The sequence below is a fragment of the Salmo salar genome, chromosome ssa09 (genome assembly GCF_905237065.1).
Source record: "Salmo salar chromosome ssa09, Ssal_v3.1, whole genome shotgun sequence".
Classification (NCBI taxonomy): domain Eukaryota; kingdom Metazoa; phylum Chordata; class Actinopteri; order Salmoniformes; family Salmonidae; genus Salmo; species Salmo salar.
This window is the reverse complement of record NC_059450.1, coordinates 139497929-139515148: the sequence shown is the minus strand read 5'-3', so window position 1 is coordinate 139515148 and position 17220 is coordinate 139497929. Positions and strand designations below refer to the sequence as shown.

Genomic DNA, 17220 nt, shown 5'->3' with positions numbered 1-17220 from the left:
GGGGTCTTAGAGCCTATACCCCTAACCTATTTCCATGTAAAATGTGAACACCAAGTGAAGGAAAGTGGAATCTTCAGGGCTGTAGCCTACAGTAGGCTAGGGAGGAATGTTGGTTTCTGTGTGTGCAGCCTGTTCTGTATTTATCCAACTGCTTCTAGAGTTCACACCTAAGTGACTTAAAAGAAACAAATGAACATAGTTTGAATAGCTCAGGCGACGCATGATCCTCTATCACAGAATGACCTTTTTTTTATTTAGCACTTTATTTATTTTGGCCATATTAACTTCAGCTTCACATACCTACCATTCCTACCTGAACAGTCATACGTTTGTGTAGCCTATTTGTAAGCCAACGGTTTGATTGAACTCTTATGTCGTTTTAAAGTTACAACTCAATATAATCCTGTTCTGGATAGTGTAGGACTACTGTTCTAGACCTCTATGTAGGTTGTGTCGGCCCTTCATCCAGTTCTCATTGGATAAGAATGTCTGAAGTCATCGACAATATCGACTCACATTCTTTATTATTTTGTTTATGGAAACGTTCTCTTATTGTTATAAAAGTGAAAATGACATACAATAAACACTTGATATAGATTTGTTTTAAGTTGAGCAATATGCTTCCCACTCCTCCATGTTCCATAGGTGCGAGAATGCGTGCAAGAGGCTTCAGGCATGGTCCCTACGGAGGCATCACGAGCGCTCGGCGGGTCAAGTTTACAGTGAAGTGCGCACGGAGATTATTTGAATAAATTCACAGCAAGAGTCTCGCCAATCAGTCATTCTGTGGAACAGTAATGTATCCTTAGTGAGTGCAAGTACAGGACAACCACCCCCAATTAGACAGAATATGATGATAATACAGTAATGATAATATTAATCAAAATAATAATGGCACATAATAACTAATTTCAAACTTTGGACATGAATTTGCTTATTGTAGCCTAAAGGTTCACACTCTTTGTGTGCCCTTCTTTCCCAAAGTCTCAAACTACCCCAACGAATAATAAAATAACCAAAATAAAGTCGGGGGGGGTCAGGCTGTTAATCAGGCTGTTTAGAGAACAACCATATATCTATTACTGATTGTAGCTTTGTCTGTCGCGCTCCGGAAACGGCGCGAGCCTCTCGCCTCCAAACCCTCCCCAATCCATCCACATGCTAAACATGACGATTCAATATGCTCAATGGCGATAACCTAACCCATTCAATAACAAACCACGTCCCTCTATTCTGCCCTAGTGACCCTGGCTCTAACAAGTGCTATAAACAACAACTATGAAAAGAAAGGGACAACGATGTCTCGAAGCATAGGTCTATATCCAAATTAAAGTTTTCTAAAGTCTTAGGTAGGGCTGTGACGATTATTACATTTTGGGTAACGGTTATTGTCGAAACATTTTTTTTAGTTTGTAGGCCTAATGCATCATAACTGTGTTTGGGGCGGCAGGTAGCCTAGTGGTTAGAGTGTTGGGCCAGTAACAGAAAGGTTGCTGGACCGGATCCCCGAGCTGACAAGGTAATAATCTGTCGTTCTGCCCCTGAACAAAGGCAGTTAACCCACTGTTCCCCGGTAGGCCGTCATTGTAAATAAGAATTTGTTCTTAACTGACTTGTCTAGTTAAAATATATATATATATATATATATATTTAATAATGCATCGCTGAAAATGTGACATCATACCTAATGCATACAACACAGCTTTGGCTACACCCTTCAAAACACGAATGGTTTTGACTGCTTGCACTTTTGGAAATTAAGCTTTTCCTCCCAACTGTGGTGTTCTACTCATAAAAAAACTGTAAAAATGAAAAACTGCTATTGGGTAAACTAGTTCTACTTGCATACGGTATGAAGTCGAATCCCCTCTTCTCCTAAAATTCATATATTAACACAATTATGTCAATATATTTTTTGGGGTCCATGGTTATTGTCCATAATTGTCGGTTGCATTATTATATGATAATTGTGCCAGCACTAGTCTTAGGCTATTTGAATAAAATTGCATTGTATTTTCTGCATCCGTTTGTATTTATGGCTAGTTCCCCAGCGCCAGTGTAGGTGGAGATAGAAGTGAATGTGTGAACCCCTAAATATCTGTCAAAGTATTGGAATAAAACGGACTTATTTTGTCCCCTTGTGTTTATGCTATAGATAGACATTGTAGCCGCAATTGAAGAGCAAATAAACATTATTGAAAAAGTACAGATCTGACATGCCAGTTTGGTGGTGAAAGTACATATGAAGTACACAAATACAGTACCAGTGAAAAATATATTTTGATTTGTTTAACACTGTTTTGGTTACTACATGATTCCATGTGTTATTTCATAGTTTTGATGTCTTCACTATAATTCTACAATGTAGAAAATAGTACAAATAAAGAAAAACCCTTGAGTAGGTGTGTCCAAACATTTGACTGGTACTATATATACACATTATATTTTATATTCCTGACATTGTTCTGTTATTTCTTCATTTCTTTCTTTGAATTTATTTTGGGATTAGTGTGTATTGTTTTGTATAGCTAGGTATTACTGCACTGTTGGAGCTAGCGAAGTTGTATGTGTGAGGACAATGTGCAATCTTTATGCATATGTCACATTATGTGGCTGTGAGAGACTTCCAATGAGGTGAGTGAATTCACACGCGGGTTCCCCTCTCCTCCGTCCACTTCGCGCGCCCGTGAAATGGAATCGATGATGGTCTATTTGCACTTCATCACGAAGTGATAACCGCCGCTTTTATTTATTGCTGCACCGACCAATTCATTAGACTGGCTAGCGAATCGTCTATTGGAGCTAACGCCACACATTTATATTATGCGGGTCACACTTAGAGTAATGAGGCGGGCTTTTGTGTATTTCCCTTCACACATGGATTGCTACACAGTAGGTGCACTTTTCTGATTCCAAAAATGATGTGTGTGTGTGTATGGACATGCCTAAGATAATACAACATTTGGTTTACAGATTCTGGGTGTTGTAAGACATTCTTTAATGTTGCTATATTATTGGGTCTATTGTACAGCCTGCTATTATTGTATATCTAAAAGTAACGGATTCAGGGTTGAAAAGTGGTCAGTCCACCTCGGTAGCTTGTGTAGAGTTTGTCCTTATCTGTCGATTTTAAAAAATTGAGTCTCATTCTCGCACCCACTTCAAGAATGAAAGTAGCTTCGCCAGGAGTTTACAGTCGTTCCCCTAAGCCTTGACTTGTGGTTTCATTTAAAGAAGAGAGGAGCGAGAGAGAAAATTAGAGGGAAAGGAAAGCTCACGCGTCTGAAGTCATATGCCAAAAAAACATTGATTGCGTTCTAATACAATCGATTAACCGTGACCAGCGTTTTATGAGAGTGAGTAAGGTTACAATTCCGATAAGACACAACCTAATATAAACCAGACACCATGCGTCTTTTTATTGTCAAAGTGTTGTCCAATATGTTCTCCCTGAAGATAGGACACACTCGAGGCCTAAAATAGGACCCGATCAAAGAAACAGAGGCGCTATATAGTGAGAACATATTGGTGCTTTTGATGATGCAATCATGCCTCTTCTGTGTATTTGCTGATGGTGTCGAATACAGACAGCCGAAAGTGCATGTTTCATTTGTGTATGCCTACTTTCCCAGAAACCCCCTCACTCCATCCTCTTTCCGTCTGACTGGCACACATTCGGGACCGCATCCTGTTTGCTGGCTGGATTATACTGGAGGTGTGAAAATACAGCGAGAAGGGGGAGCAGATAGCCTGGCAGATGTGTACCAACCGGTTACAGGGCGCCCCCAACACCACCTGTTCCCATCACGGTTTTATGTACACTGATCACATGGCAGAGGTCGACAACGAGGTCACAACAATTTCTGTCCTTTTACGCACCCACATTTAACCCGCTGTGGCACCTGAGAGATGGATTTGTTTGGTAATATGCGTGATGTCCTGAATTTACATTCCAGTCTCAATCATTTCTGACTCAAGTGTAAATGTCGTGAAACAAACCAGAACAAATGCGCTGAATGGAGTATGGACATCCTGTCTCCCGCGCTCTCCTTGGACCACTGCTCGCTTTATCAAGTCCAGACATCGAGACGGAATTATGTTTCTCAAGAACAAGTCAGAAAAAAGGAAAGTTGCTCACTGATTAGTTCACTTTTATAGAGCGTCGTCAGAAGTACGATGACTCATTTTATTTTACCCTTGATAAAATCCTTAATATGACCCTTGGAGGAGGTGGATATTATTTAGCCTAATGATGGAAAAAATAATAACATGCCAGTGATTGAATAGCCATGCCAGTGTTCATAAATTAAACGTCGTATACATGATAAAATATAAATCGGTGATATTCAGCACTAATCATCTAAACTGACACATGAGGTCAATTGAAAGCAGGATGTGTCTCGGGGAAGAACCTTTTACTGCCTCCAATTTGGTTGTTAATGGCAACTGACAGAACAACAAAACGATAAGGGATGATGTCTTTATAGCTACTGTTATGCTGATGTTGATCATGATGGTAATAAGACCAACCAGGCCTACATGACTTGGTGTTGTCAGGCTAATTCTTGTGTTACCCCTAGCAATGGAAAGTAAAGAATACCCACTCAAAATGTAAATGTCGGTCTGGTTAGAATTCATGTATGAACGCTCGGAATCAATACGCAAACACTGCCGAAACGGCTAAATGAAAGTGGACGGGGGTGCGAATTAAATTGGTGCTCCTGGTTGTCTTTTTCTCACAATCCATTTTCGAGGGTTCCCTAATTATTGCCCTCCATGCAATTAGCGACCAGAAGCCATCTCCAAACACAGTTGGCATGGAAACGTGGTGAGGAGGGGGACACAACACCACTTGTCTTTGACACCTCGGATCCAACTGTGATCTCTCACTTTAGGCTTGTACAATTGCGTCACTCCAAGTCGCCACTGTAGCAGCCTACTGTATATATCTGATATTATATAGTAGTTTAGGCCTAGACTTGATTCTCTAATGTTACCAGACCGTTGTGTCCGTTATACAACTCGGCCTACACTTTGGCGCCAAAATAATAACTCACTGACACCTACAGTACTGTATGTAACGTTCAGGGTCTATGTGGGTCTTTTCTTCTCTACAGCTGTTCCCGTGTTGCTTACAGATCTGCTCCCCCCTCGATAAGCAAACACCAGGCTTGAATCACCCCCCGACAGAAATGTCATTACTGAGCGCCTTTGAATTCTGCATTACCCCCTTCTAATTTTGTTTATAAGAGTGAAATTACTTCCACACTTTATTTTAATAAGCGGCTTTGGAAAGTTGATAGTGCTCAAGAATCGAGAACCCAGTGATAACTGGCCGCAGTACACACATTTTTATTCCTGCGGTAAATACCTCGACCATTAAACATCAACACAGTCATCAAGATTAGTGTTTCGGGGGGCGACAGTGTAACAGCGCATTTGACTCACAGACCAACCGTCTCTTCCGAATTATTCCACTGATATTGACGCAGACTTTTGTGCGTAATTATGTTCCCTAAAGATGCGTGACAAGTAGCACGTCAATGAATTAAATGATTGGCCCAACACAACAACTACTCGGTGGACATCTTGTTTTCTCCTCTCCACAGGTACAAACGGCTCTTCCCGTGATTGATGGTTGTTTTAATTTGGTGGATTTAAAAAAAAAAAAAATTACAATGTGATTTACAACTTGGGTGCTCTGACCAAATGATTGGATTGTCCTTTCCAGAACATGCAAAAAGCAGAAAGAGAAAACAGAGAGATCATGGAGAGACAAGATGGGGCAGAGGGAGAGAGAAACACACACACACACACAGCGGGATAAATGTACTTTAACACCTGTCTTTGTGACCCAGAGTCAACACTCTTAGTGTCACCACCACTGACTCCCACACACACCACCATCCATATCAACCCTACTGTCCTACCATCAACCCCCACACCAGAGTGTGGGACCCCCAGTGAGAAATCCTCCTCCTCCTAACCCCCCCACAGACAGCCCTGGCCCAGCCCCAAACCTCTGGGGGTTGTGTAGCTGAGAGGAAGCCCAGTGTCCTGGGGAGAAAGTAAACTACTGGGTCACAATCACACTGATGAGAAAGTCAGAGAGTTCCTCAGAGATGAGAAATTAGCCATGGAATTAGTCATCCAAACTCATCCCAAATGGTTTTCTCCTATCATAAAGCAGAAGAATGGCCCTTCCACCTCACAAGTTTATCCCAAATTTGTCACACAGTGTCATCGCCAACCTTATAAAAACCTATTTGTAATGTGACGTGGTAGTAGTTTGCTTCTATCAACAGCAGGGTAGAGGCCCATCATTGTACAAGGTACTATAGTCTGTCCTCCACATGTTACTCTGCCCCAGCCTCCATCCCCTCTTGCCCAGGATGGCGAGCTGCTCCTGGGCTGAGGCTGAAGCGGAGACCTGGGCCTGCTTCGGCCAAGGAGGCCAGAGTGGAGCAGGACGACCCAAAACTGGACACCAGCCCTGAGCCAGAATCTGACACCGCCAGCTCCTCAAACTTCTGGATGACCGCCCGTACAGACTGGAAGGGCACGTCTCTGCGCCAGCGACCCTCACCAGCTCCAGAAGGCCCTCTATAGGCAGACGCTCGGCTGAGGAAGATGTGGGGTGGAGGGGGTAGGCCACAGCGGAGCCTCAGCCTGCCCTGGCCCAGCCCCAGAGCGGGACGCACCCCAGCGTTACTGAAGCGAGTGGGCAGGGTGGCTAGGTGCTCCTGGGTCAGAGGGTTGTAGAAGCTCAGCGCCCCTCCACCCATGTTGAGGAACAGCCCTAGGGTCTTGATCTGGGGTGGCACGGCATGTAAGGGCTCCCGACGGCTATCGTACACAGTGGAGAAGGACAAGCCCTGCCTTTCAAGCCACCAGCATCGTCCAATGAGCTCACTCCTGTATGGAAAACAGGAAAGGTGGTTGGTTTCTGTGTCAAAACAGACACCATGGGAACTTATGTCTTTAAATATTGTGTGAATAAACATTACCATGTCATTATGAAACGGGGTGGTCTTTATGCCCGACTTTTTCTGCACTCAACAAAGCTACATAGTTGTTGCCTCGTTTGGCCTGACTAAAACATGTTGATTGGAGCAGGAACAAACTGGCCCCCAGGCACCCTGTGTTTCCCCTATATGCATTTAGTAGTGGCAGTACGTGGCAGTCACTGTACTTAAAAACAAAAAGTTGTTATATGTACGCCCCAGGAAGACCCCATGAAGACTGTAGTTGTTACAGTTTACTATGGTATAAATACTGTAGTAAGAAAAACAATATACCATAGTAATTACTGTAGTATTTTTTGCAGACTGTAATATACTTGTGGAACCCTAATGGAGAAAACCTTTAAAGAGCAAATTTTCCATAACCTATAGGTAGGTAGAACTGAGGTCTGAATGGACCGTCAGGTTCTGCTCTTTGCTATGTAGGGAAGACAATAATATTGGTGCAAACCATAAGAGAAACATTTCTCACTTATGGGTGGAACAAATTGGGATGAGTGAGCAATAATATGTAAAATATCAATGCTGTTCCCATCCTATGTTCGGTCGACAGTGCCAGTCATCCTGGTCAACAACCACTAATACCGTATTTTGCCTGACTCGCTACAGTTGATGAAGCTGCACATTTCTGTCATATTTGATTCAAATCAACAGATTGTTTATGGCTTGTTGCTGGGCCAAATTATTAGAGCTTTCTGTTGTTTACAGAGAGCAGATGTCAACATGCCTTGTAAGCCAAAATGAAATTGTTAAAGAAACAATTTAATTGTTAGTGGTTCGGCCAAGCGCTGGGAAATCCATGCTGTCATCCTGTTCACCACTCGGCGGCACCACAGAGCAGAGTTAAAGGACGTGAATGAACTTTATGTAGGACAGAGCCTGTGTCATGTATGCCCTAGGGACAATATCATGTGTGTGTGGGAGTATTTGCACAAGACTGCCTGTATGTATTTGTAGGCTACAACTGCCACATGATTATGTGTAAGAAATGTAGCCCATCTGTCAGTAGAAATAGATCAGCATGCCAGAGGCTAAGAGTATTATTATCAAAGCAGTGATTTGTACTTGTTCTGCCACTACCATTAACTCATGGCCAGGTGGAGTAGAGTGCACATCCTCACCTATCCTGTACACTGAACCCGTGACCCTGTTGCTATGGTGACGAGAGGGTAGTGACGGAGGGCTTGGTCCGTGGAAGGTCACAGTGAGGGAGGTGGTGGAGAGATGGAGCACCAGCAGAGGGATCCAGGGTGAACGTCAGACCTGGGAAGGGAGAGATTAGGACAAAAGAGAAGGTGAAACTCTAATCAGGGGCATTGTAATTAATAAGATGTGTATTTTTACTCCTCTTCTACACCAGAGGAGGCTGCTGAGGGGAGGATGGCTCATAATAATGGATAGAATGGAGTGAATGGAATGGTATCAAATCAAACCCATAAAAACCAAGTGTTTGATACCATTCACTCCATTTTATCCATTATTATGAGCCATCCTCCCCTCAGCAGCCTCCACTGTTCTACACAGTATATCAATACATCCTTGGATAAAGAGTCTTGCATTGGACTCACTGACCTGAGAGACTGTTCCATCTCTTCCTCTTGTAGGTCTATAGCACCCTCCAGTGGTGAGCCTGTATCCATGGATACACAGAGAACAGAGTTAAAAAAGCCTACAAAACAGTTGGCACCCTTTGAAGCATGTAGGGATGTAAGCATGCCAGATTATCCTTGACCCATTTATTCTCACTTTCCCATGAGGTTTACCAGTATTTAGAGGAACCAGAAACCCAACACTGAAGAAACAGAGTAACCACAACAACAATAACTATGTGGCATGCCTCCCAGTTTAAACCTGGAGCTTACAGAATGTGTCTGACCAAGACTAACTGCCAAGCACAGGAGATTGGTGGCACTTTAATTGGGGAGGACGGGCTCGTGGTAATGGCTGGAGCGGAATGGTAGCAAATACATCAAACACATGGTTTCTATGTGTTTTTGATGCCATTCCATTTGCTCTGTTCCACCCATTATTATGAGCCGTCCTCCCCCAGCAGCCTCCACTGCTGCCAAGGTGCCATTTCACTCACCATATGCAGCAGTGCTCTGGTCCTTGACATCCCATGTGTCCCTGATGAATGGATTCCCCTGCAGGTGGGATTAGTGGGGTGGGAAAGAATGGGAACGTGTGTCAGGAAGGGTTCAGTCACTGGGTCACTTGGAGGGTGTGACCTGTATCCATCCGAAGATTGAATAGGGCAATGGGAGAAGATTGTTTTAGACAAGTCTTATGGATGCTCAAAGATGAAAGTCTAACTATCTTACCTGAAAAGAAAATAAGCTTTCTTACCTGTGAGAAGGCCTTCGTCCCTCCTTCGCCTGTTCCCCAGCTCTACTGGCTGTCCACCCAGGGGTCAGGAGGCAGAAGCTCACTCCCAGCATGGCAGCTCCACAGGGTGGCAACAGCAAGGGCACACACAGGGGGACTGGTAGAGCGGTGGTGGGCAGAATGGTTGCCACCTTGGGAAGCATGGCACACCCCTTCCCCTCTTAGTACACATCGCCCTGCCCCCTCCCCACCCCACCCCCTACACAGTACCCACACAGGGTATGGGAGCATGGTAGGAGAAGGGCAACGTCAAAACTACGCCTACAGGATGGGCAGAGAGAGGATTTAGCCAAATCATGATGACCCCCTTCTTGTTCCTCCTCTTGTTCCTCCTGTTCACCCTGTCGCTTGTCGTTCTTTTGTAGTGTTCCGTCAAGACAGGGTGGTGTCTTTCGCATTATTGACAGATGTTGAGTTCAATGCATTTATAGCTCAATATCATCCTATCACCCTTGTCATGCAATTATTTTTTAGTCGTCACCAAAACAAAGGTCAGCATAGTCAACATGTACTGTTGACGATTCAAATAGTGAGGGGGCCATCCCTGAATCAAGTCTTTTCTATGGGTTGATGCAATGTAACATGTGCAGCCACAGTATCCTATTAAGCATTTTTCCGAGAGCCTTGGCCAACACAAAAGACCCTCCTTAGAAACACACGAGGAGAGATCCCCGCTGTACAGACATCCTTTTCTAGCAGATAGAGATTTTTCCTCAAAAGATCACAAAGATATCCAACTCTGGTAAATGAAAGATCCTCTTCTTTGACAGACCAAAGATGTCCCCCACACAGATGGATGATACAGCAGGCTGCATTCACAGAGGGCTCCACTCGATGGCGAGTGAGAGAGACATATTCCTGTCCTTTTCTTCCACCTCGCTTTTGCTGTTCCATCTATCTCCATCTGCTGATGTTGAGCATGTTGTGCTACGTAGGTTGGCAAGGCAGACAGAGGAAGAGAAAGGAAGTGAGAGAGAGATATGAGGAAAGCAGCCTTTTAGTAGACACTGCTTGGCGTTGCCATGGTTATGGCCTTATGTAAAGACACCAGTAAGACTGGTCCACTGAGCACACACACACACTAGGGATTAATGTAATGGTCACACACAGATACTAATTTGTCATGCAAACCTTTTCCTTCATCTTCCTCTCTCTCCGTGTCTCCTGCTGTACTACGTGAATTATCTGAAAGGGTTTTTGCTACATGATGTGAATATAAAGATCTGCCACAGCTCCATCACCATGGTTACACTTTCTGTCTCCATATGGGCTGGTGTGGCCATTGTCCCCCGGGCCACTCCACAACACTAGGGCCAGGTCGGGGTCAGCTCAAAGTGGGCTTCTGGGGTGAAAGGGTGCAGGATGGAGGAGGGGTAGGAGGAGGAAAGAATGGAGACAGGAGGATAAAGAGGGAGCTCAGTTGGTAGAGCATGACGCTTGCAATGCCAGGATAGTGGGTTTGATTCCTAGGACCACCCGTAGGTAAAAATGTATATACATACAAATGTCCCTTTTTCAAAGACCCTGTCTTTTAAAGATCATTTGTAAAAATCCAAATAACTTCACAGATCTTCATTGTAAAGGGTTCAAACACTGTTTCCCATGCTTGTTCAATGAACCATAAACAATTAATGAACATGCACCTGTGGAACGGTCGTTAAGACACTAACAGCTTACAGACGGTAGGCAATTAAGGTCACAGTTATGAAAACTTACGACACTAAAGAGGCCTTTCTACTGACTCAAAAACACCAAAAGAAAGATGGTCAGGGTGCTTACTCATCTGTGTGAAAGTGAGGAGGCATGCACATGTGGCCAGGGCAATAAATTGCAATGTCCATACTGTGAGACGCCTAAGACAGCGCTACAGGGAGACAGGACGGACAGCTGATCATCCTCGCAGTGGCAGACCACGTGTAACAACACCTGCACGGGATCGGTACATCTGAACATTACACCTGTGGGACAGGTGCAGGATGGCAACAACTGCCCGAGTTACACCAGGAACGCACAATCCCTCCATCAGTGCACAGACTGTCCGCAATAGGCTGAGAGAGGCTGGACTGAGGGCTTGTAGGCCTGTTGTAAGGCAGGTCCTCACCAGACATCACTGGCAACAACGTCGCCTATGGGCACAAACCCACCGTCGCTGGACCAAACAGGACTTGCAAAAGGTGCTCTTCACTGATGAGTCGCGGGTTTGTCTCACCAGGGGTGATGGTCGGATTCACGTTTATCGTCGAGGGAATGAGCGTTACACCGAGGCCTGTACTCTGGAGCGGGATCGATTTGGAGGTGGAGGGTCCGTCATGATCTGGGGCGCTGCGTCATCAGACTGAGCTTGTTGTCATTGCAGGCAATCTCAACGCTGTGCGTTACAGGGAAGCCATCCTCCTCCCTCATGTGGTACCCTTCCTGCAGGCTCTGCTGCTCGTTCTGTGCGTGATTTCCTGCAAGACCGGAATGTCAGTGTTCTGCCATGGCCAGCAAAGTGCCAAGATCTCAATCGCATTGAGCACGTCTGGGACCTGTTGGATCGGAGGGTGAGGGCTAGGGCCATTCCCCCCGAAATGTCCGGGAACTTGCAGGTGCCTTGGTGGAAGAGTGGGGCGACATCTCACAGCAAGAACTGTCAAATCTGGTGCAGTCTGAGGAGGAGATGCACTGCAGTACTTAATACAGCTGGTGGCCACACCAGATACTGACTGTTACTTTTGATTTTGACCGCCCCCTTGTTCAGGGACACAGTATTCCATTTCTGTTAGTCACATGTCTGTGGAACTTGTTCAGTTTATGTCTCAGTTGTTGAATCTTATGTTCAGACAACTATTTACACATGTTAAGTTTGCAGAAAATAAATGCAGTTGACAGTGAGAGGACGTTTCTTTTTTTGCTGAGTTCACACACACAGTACCAGTCAAAAGTTTGGACACACCTACTCATTCAAGAGTTTTTCTTTATTTTTACTATTTTCTACATTGTGGAATAATAGTGAAGACATCAAAATGATGAAATAACACATGAAATCATGTAGTAACAAAAAAAAAAGTGTTAAAGATATCAAAATATATTTTATATTTGAGATGCTTTGAAGAATCCACCCTTTGCCTTGATGACAGCTTTGCATACTCTTGGCTTTCTCTCAACCAGCTTCATGAGGTAGTCACCTGGAATGCATTTCAATTAACAGGTGTGCCTTGTTAAAAGTTAATTTGTGTAATTTCTTTCCTTCTTAATGCGTTTGAGCCAATCAGTTGTGTAGTGACAAGGTAGGGGTGGTATACAGAAGATAGCCCTATTTGGTAAAATACCAAGTTCATATTATGGCAAGAACAGCTCATAAGCAGAGAGAAACGACAGTCCATCATTCATTACTTAAAAGACATGAAGGTCAGTCAATCCAGAAAATGTCAAGAACTTTGTAAGTTTCTTCAAGTGCAGTCGCAAAAACCTTCATGCACTATGATGAAACTAGCTCTCATGAGGGCCGCTACAGGAAAGGAAGATCCACCGTTACCTCTGCTGCAGAGGATAAATTCATTAAAAAGTTACCAGCCTCAGAAATTACAGCCCAAATAAATGCTTCACAGAGTTCAAGTACCAGACATCAACTGTTCAGAGGAGACTGCTTGAATCAGGCCTTCATAGTCAAATTGCTGCAAAGAAACCACTACAAGCAGATGCCAATAATAAAAAACCTTTGGTTCCAACAGCCGTGTCAATGTGAGACGCAGAGTAGGTAAACGGAGGAGGTGTGATAGTGCTTTGCTGGTGACACTGTCAGTGATTTATTTAGAATTCAAGGCACACTTAACCAGTATGGCTACCACAGCATTCTGCAGCGATACACCATCCCATCTGGTTTGGGCTTAGTGGGACTATCATTTGTTTTTCAACAGGACAATGACCCACAACACACCTCCAGGCTGTGTAAGGGCTATTTGACCAAGGAGAGTGATGGATTGCTGCATCAGATGACCTAGCTTCCACAATCATCCGACCTCAAACCAATTGAGATGGTTTGCGATGAGTTGGACTGCAGAGTGAAGGAATAGCAGCCAACAAGTGCTCAGCATATGTGGGAACTTCTTCAAGACTGTTGGAAAAGCATTCCTCATGAAGCTGGTTGAGAGAATGACAAGAGTATGCAAAGCTGTCATCAAGGCAAAGGTTGGCTACTTTGAAGAATATAACATATATTTTGATTTGTTTAACACTTTTTTGGTTACTACATGATTCCATGTTTTATTTCATAGTTTTGAGGTCTTCACTATTATTCTACAATGTACCCACCCAATGCTCTACCCACCCAATGCTGTGGCTGGGTAGAGGTAGGGGGCTTATCTCGCCACTGAACTATTCATAGTGCCTTTCACTTTAACCACCAAACACTTATTTTTAATCTAATCTTGATATGAGCATAATTCAGTGTGTGGCAGGAGTTGGAGTGGAGGGAATGAGAGTGCTCAGTGTTCACCAAACCAGCATGCAGTATGTACAATGTCCAAAGGCCATTTCTTAGCAAGCAAAATCCAGTGTGGTAGATTAGGCAATAGCCTCTATACATCCTGATACATTATCAATATTCTAGTCATTAGATTTCAATCTTGAGTAAAAAGATAATGGAGGTTGCCTAGGTTCTACTCACAGGGATAATGGCAATGTAGGAAATAAGAGATGAAACAATAATCATTATTTCATATTTTTTCTTTGAGCTAAAAAAATTAATAAAAATACATACCGGTTTGTCTTGTTCCATTTAGATTTGTTTTCCCGTGCACGTAGCTAATTTCATAGTGCTTTTAGGAGAGTTGTACCGTTTATGTGCACACCGTTGACAGGAGGATGGCCAACTGTCAAACATTAACGCCAGGGTAAATCAAATATGACGTTCAGTCCACATTTTTTGCTGTTGCCTAAAACGCATGTGAGTTGGATTCGATTAATTTGGTCATTTATTTTTTCCAACATTCTACTTCTTTAAAATATTAATCAAAAGTTAGACTAGGTTATCGTCACTCGCTCACTGGATATTATACGTTTTATGGGCATTTGAATTTACGGATTGCTACATTTCAGGAATCACAAACATTTCCGCACATTAGGTCCAATTGTTGGCACAACAAAAAAAACTCACCAAACAAAACAGGTTTCCAGAGGCACACGCCTAGGATAAACAGCTCAAGAAGGCAGACGCAAAATGGAATGTGGGATTTGGTGAATATAAGTGACTTTAAACATATATGACGGTGTCGCGAACTCCTACGATAACCCTCCTGGAATAAATGGAACACGGGGACGAGCACCATGGAAGAAAAGGCCTTGATTGAGGGGCGTCATGCGCACAGGAGCGGGCTATGGCTTTAAGCAGTGGGTATCCAAATGCGCATTGTAGTCGGGCTATCATCATACTATATGAATACACATGCAATGTGAATTATTTATGTTTTTGTTAAATAGATCAGTGATCAGCGTGGTTTACTAGACCCCTCAAGTGATATTTTAGTAGAATAAGTATAGATTGATGAATAGTGATACTTTTACCTTTCTGGCAATGTGATACACTAACATAAAATGTGACATACAAATGGGAACTGTGTGCATTATTCATTGATATGCATTTCTTTAAGACTTTGTTGGGGGCCTAGCCCGAACCATGAAAAACAGCCTCAGACCATTATTCCTACTTCACCAAACTTTACAGTTGGCAATATGCATTGGGGCAGGTAACTTTATCCTGGCACCCGTCAAACCCAGATTAGTCCGTCGGACTGCCAGATGGTGAAGCGTGATTCATCACAACAGAGAACTGCCCCACAGTCCAATGGCGGCAAGCTTTACACCATTCCAGCCGACGCTTGGCGATCTTAGGCTTGGGTGCATCTACTCAGCCATGGAAACCCATTTCATGAAGCTCCCAACGAGCAGTTATTGTGCTAACATTGCTTCTGACTGACTTGTTGGAAAGGTGGCATCCTATGATGATGCCACGTTGAAAGTCACTGAGCTCTTCAGTAAGGCCATTCTACTGCCAGTGTTTGTCTATGGAGATTGCATGGCTGTGTGCTCGATTTTATACACCCGTCATCAATGGGTGTGGCTGAAATAGTCAAATCCACTAATTTGAAGTGGTGTCCACATACTTTTGTAAATATAGTGTATCTTTTAAAATGTACCCCAATACATATTTTAGGTACCTAACTGATCCTCTTTTGTTTGTGCAAAACAATAGCCTTTTTTAAGGAAAATTTACGCATCACTTTAATAGTAAATATCCTACTCGGTATATAGTGATTTCGGGAAGTATTCAGACACCTTGACTTTTTCCACATTTTGTTATGTTACAGCCTTATTCTAAAATGGATTATCCCCCCCCAAAAAAAAAAACCCAAATCTACACACAATACCACATAATGACAACGCAAAAACAGTTTTTTAGACATTTTTGCAAATGTACTAAAAATGTTCAACTGAAATATCACATTTATATAAGTATTCAGACCTTTTACTCAGTACTTTGTTGAAGCACCTTTGGCAGTGATTACAACTTGAGTCTTCTTGGGTATGATGCTACAAGCTTGGCACACCTGTATTTGGGGAGTTTCTCCCATTCTTCTCTGCAGATCCTCTCAAGCTCTGTCAGGTTGGATGGGGAGCGTCGCTGCACAACTATTTTCAGGTCTCTCCAGAGATGTTCGATCAGGTTCAAGTCCGGGCTCTGGCTGGGCCACTCAAGGACATTCAGAGACTTGTCCTGAAGCCACTCCTGTGTTGTCTTGGGTGTGTGCTTAGGGTCATTGTTCTTTTGGAAGGTGGACCTTTTCCCCAGTCTGAGGTCCTGAGCGTTCTGAAGCAGGTTTTCATCAAAGATCTCTGTGTACTTTGCTCCGTTCATCTTTCCCTCGAACCTGACTAGTCTACCAGTCCTTGCCGCTGAAAAACACCCCACAGCATGATGCTGCCCCCACCATGCTTCACCGTAGGGAGGTGCCAGGTTTCCTCCAGACGTGACACCTGGCCAAAGAGTTCAATATTGGTTTCATCAGACCAGAGAATCTTGTTTTCTTGTTTCTCATGGTCTGAGAGTCCACATGACAGTCCAAGCGGGCTGTCATGTGCCTTTAACTGAGGAGTGGCTTCCCTCTGGCCACTCTACCATAAAGGCCTGATTGGTGGAATGCTGCAGAGATGGTAGTCCTTTGGGAAGTTTCTCCCATCTCCACAGAGGAACTCTGGAACTCGTTCAGAATGACCATCGGGTTCTCCCTGACCAAGGCCCTTCTCCCCCAATTGCTCAGTTTGGTGGTTTGGCGGTCTTCGTGGCTCCAAACTTCTTCAATTTAAGAATGATGGAGAAAACTGTGTTCTTGGGGACCTTCAATGCTGCACAAATGTTTTAGTACCTTTCCCCAGATCTGTGCCCTGACACAATCCTGTCTCGGGGGCTCTACGGACAATTCCTTTGACCTCATGGCTTGGCTTTTGCTTTGACATGCACTGTCAACTGTGGGACATTATATAGACAGGTAGGTGCCTTTCCAAATCATGTCCAATCAATTTAATTTATTGGTGGATTCCAATCAAGTTGTAGAATCATCTCAAGGATGATCAATGGAAAAGGATGCACCTGAACTCAATTTCAAGTCTCATAGCAAAAGGTCTGAATCCTCGGGTATTTCAGTTTTTTGATTTTAATGCATTTGTTACAATTTCTAAAAACCTGTTTTTGCTTTGGCATTATGGGGTATTGTGTGTAGATTGATGAGAAAACCCCCCCAATTTAATACATTTTAGAATGAGGCTGTAATGTAAC

General features: G+C 43.6%; 1 long non-coding RNA gene across 4 annotated transcripts; it reads right to left on the bottom strand.

The window, feature by feature from the left end:
* Positions 1-5625: 5625 nt before the first annotated feature.
* On the bottom strand, positions 5626-14710 carry LOC106613060 (uncharacterized). Of its 4 annotated transcripts, none has more exons than XR_001330419.2 (7): positions 14545-14710; positions 14149-14260; positions 9369-10334; positions 9109-9250; positions 8595-8652; positions 8144-8285; positions 5626-6915 (listed from the first exon to the last, which is right to left on the bottom strand). It is a non-coding gene; the product is annotated as an uncharacterized lncRNA (long non-coding RNA). The 4 variants fall into 4 exon arrangements; XR_001330420.2 differs by having other exon boundaries at positions 14149-14323; positions 14545-14674; XR_001330422.2 differs by lacking the exon at positions 14149-14260 and having other exon boundaries at positions 9369-9538; positions 14545-14627.
* Positions 14711-17220: the final 2510 nt, after the last annotated feature.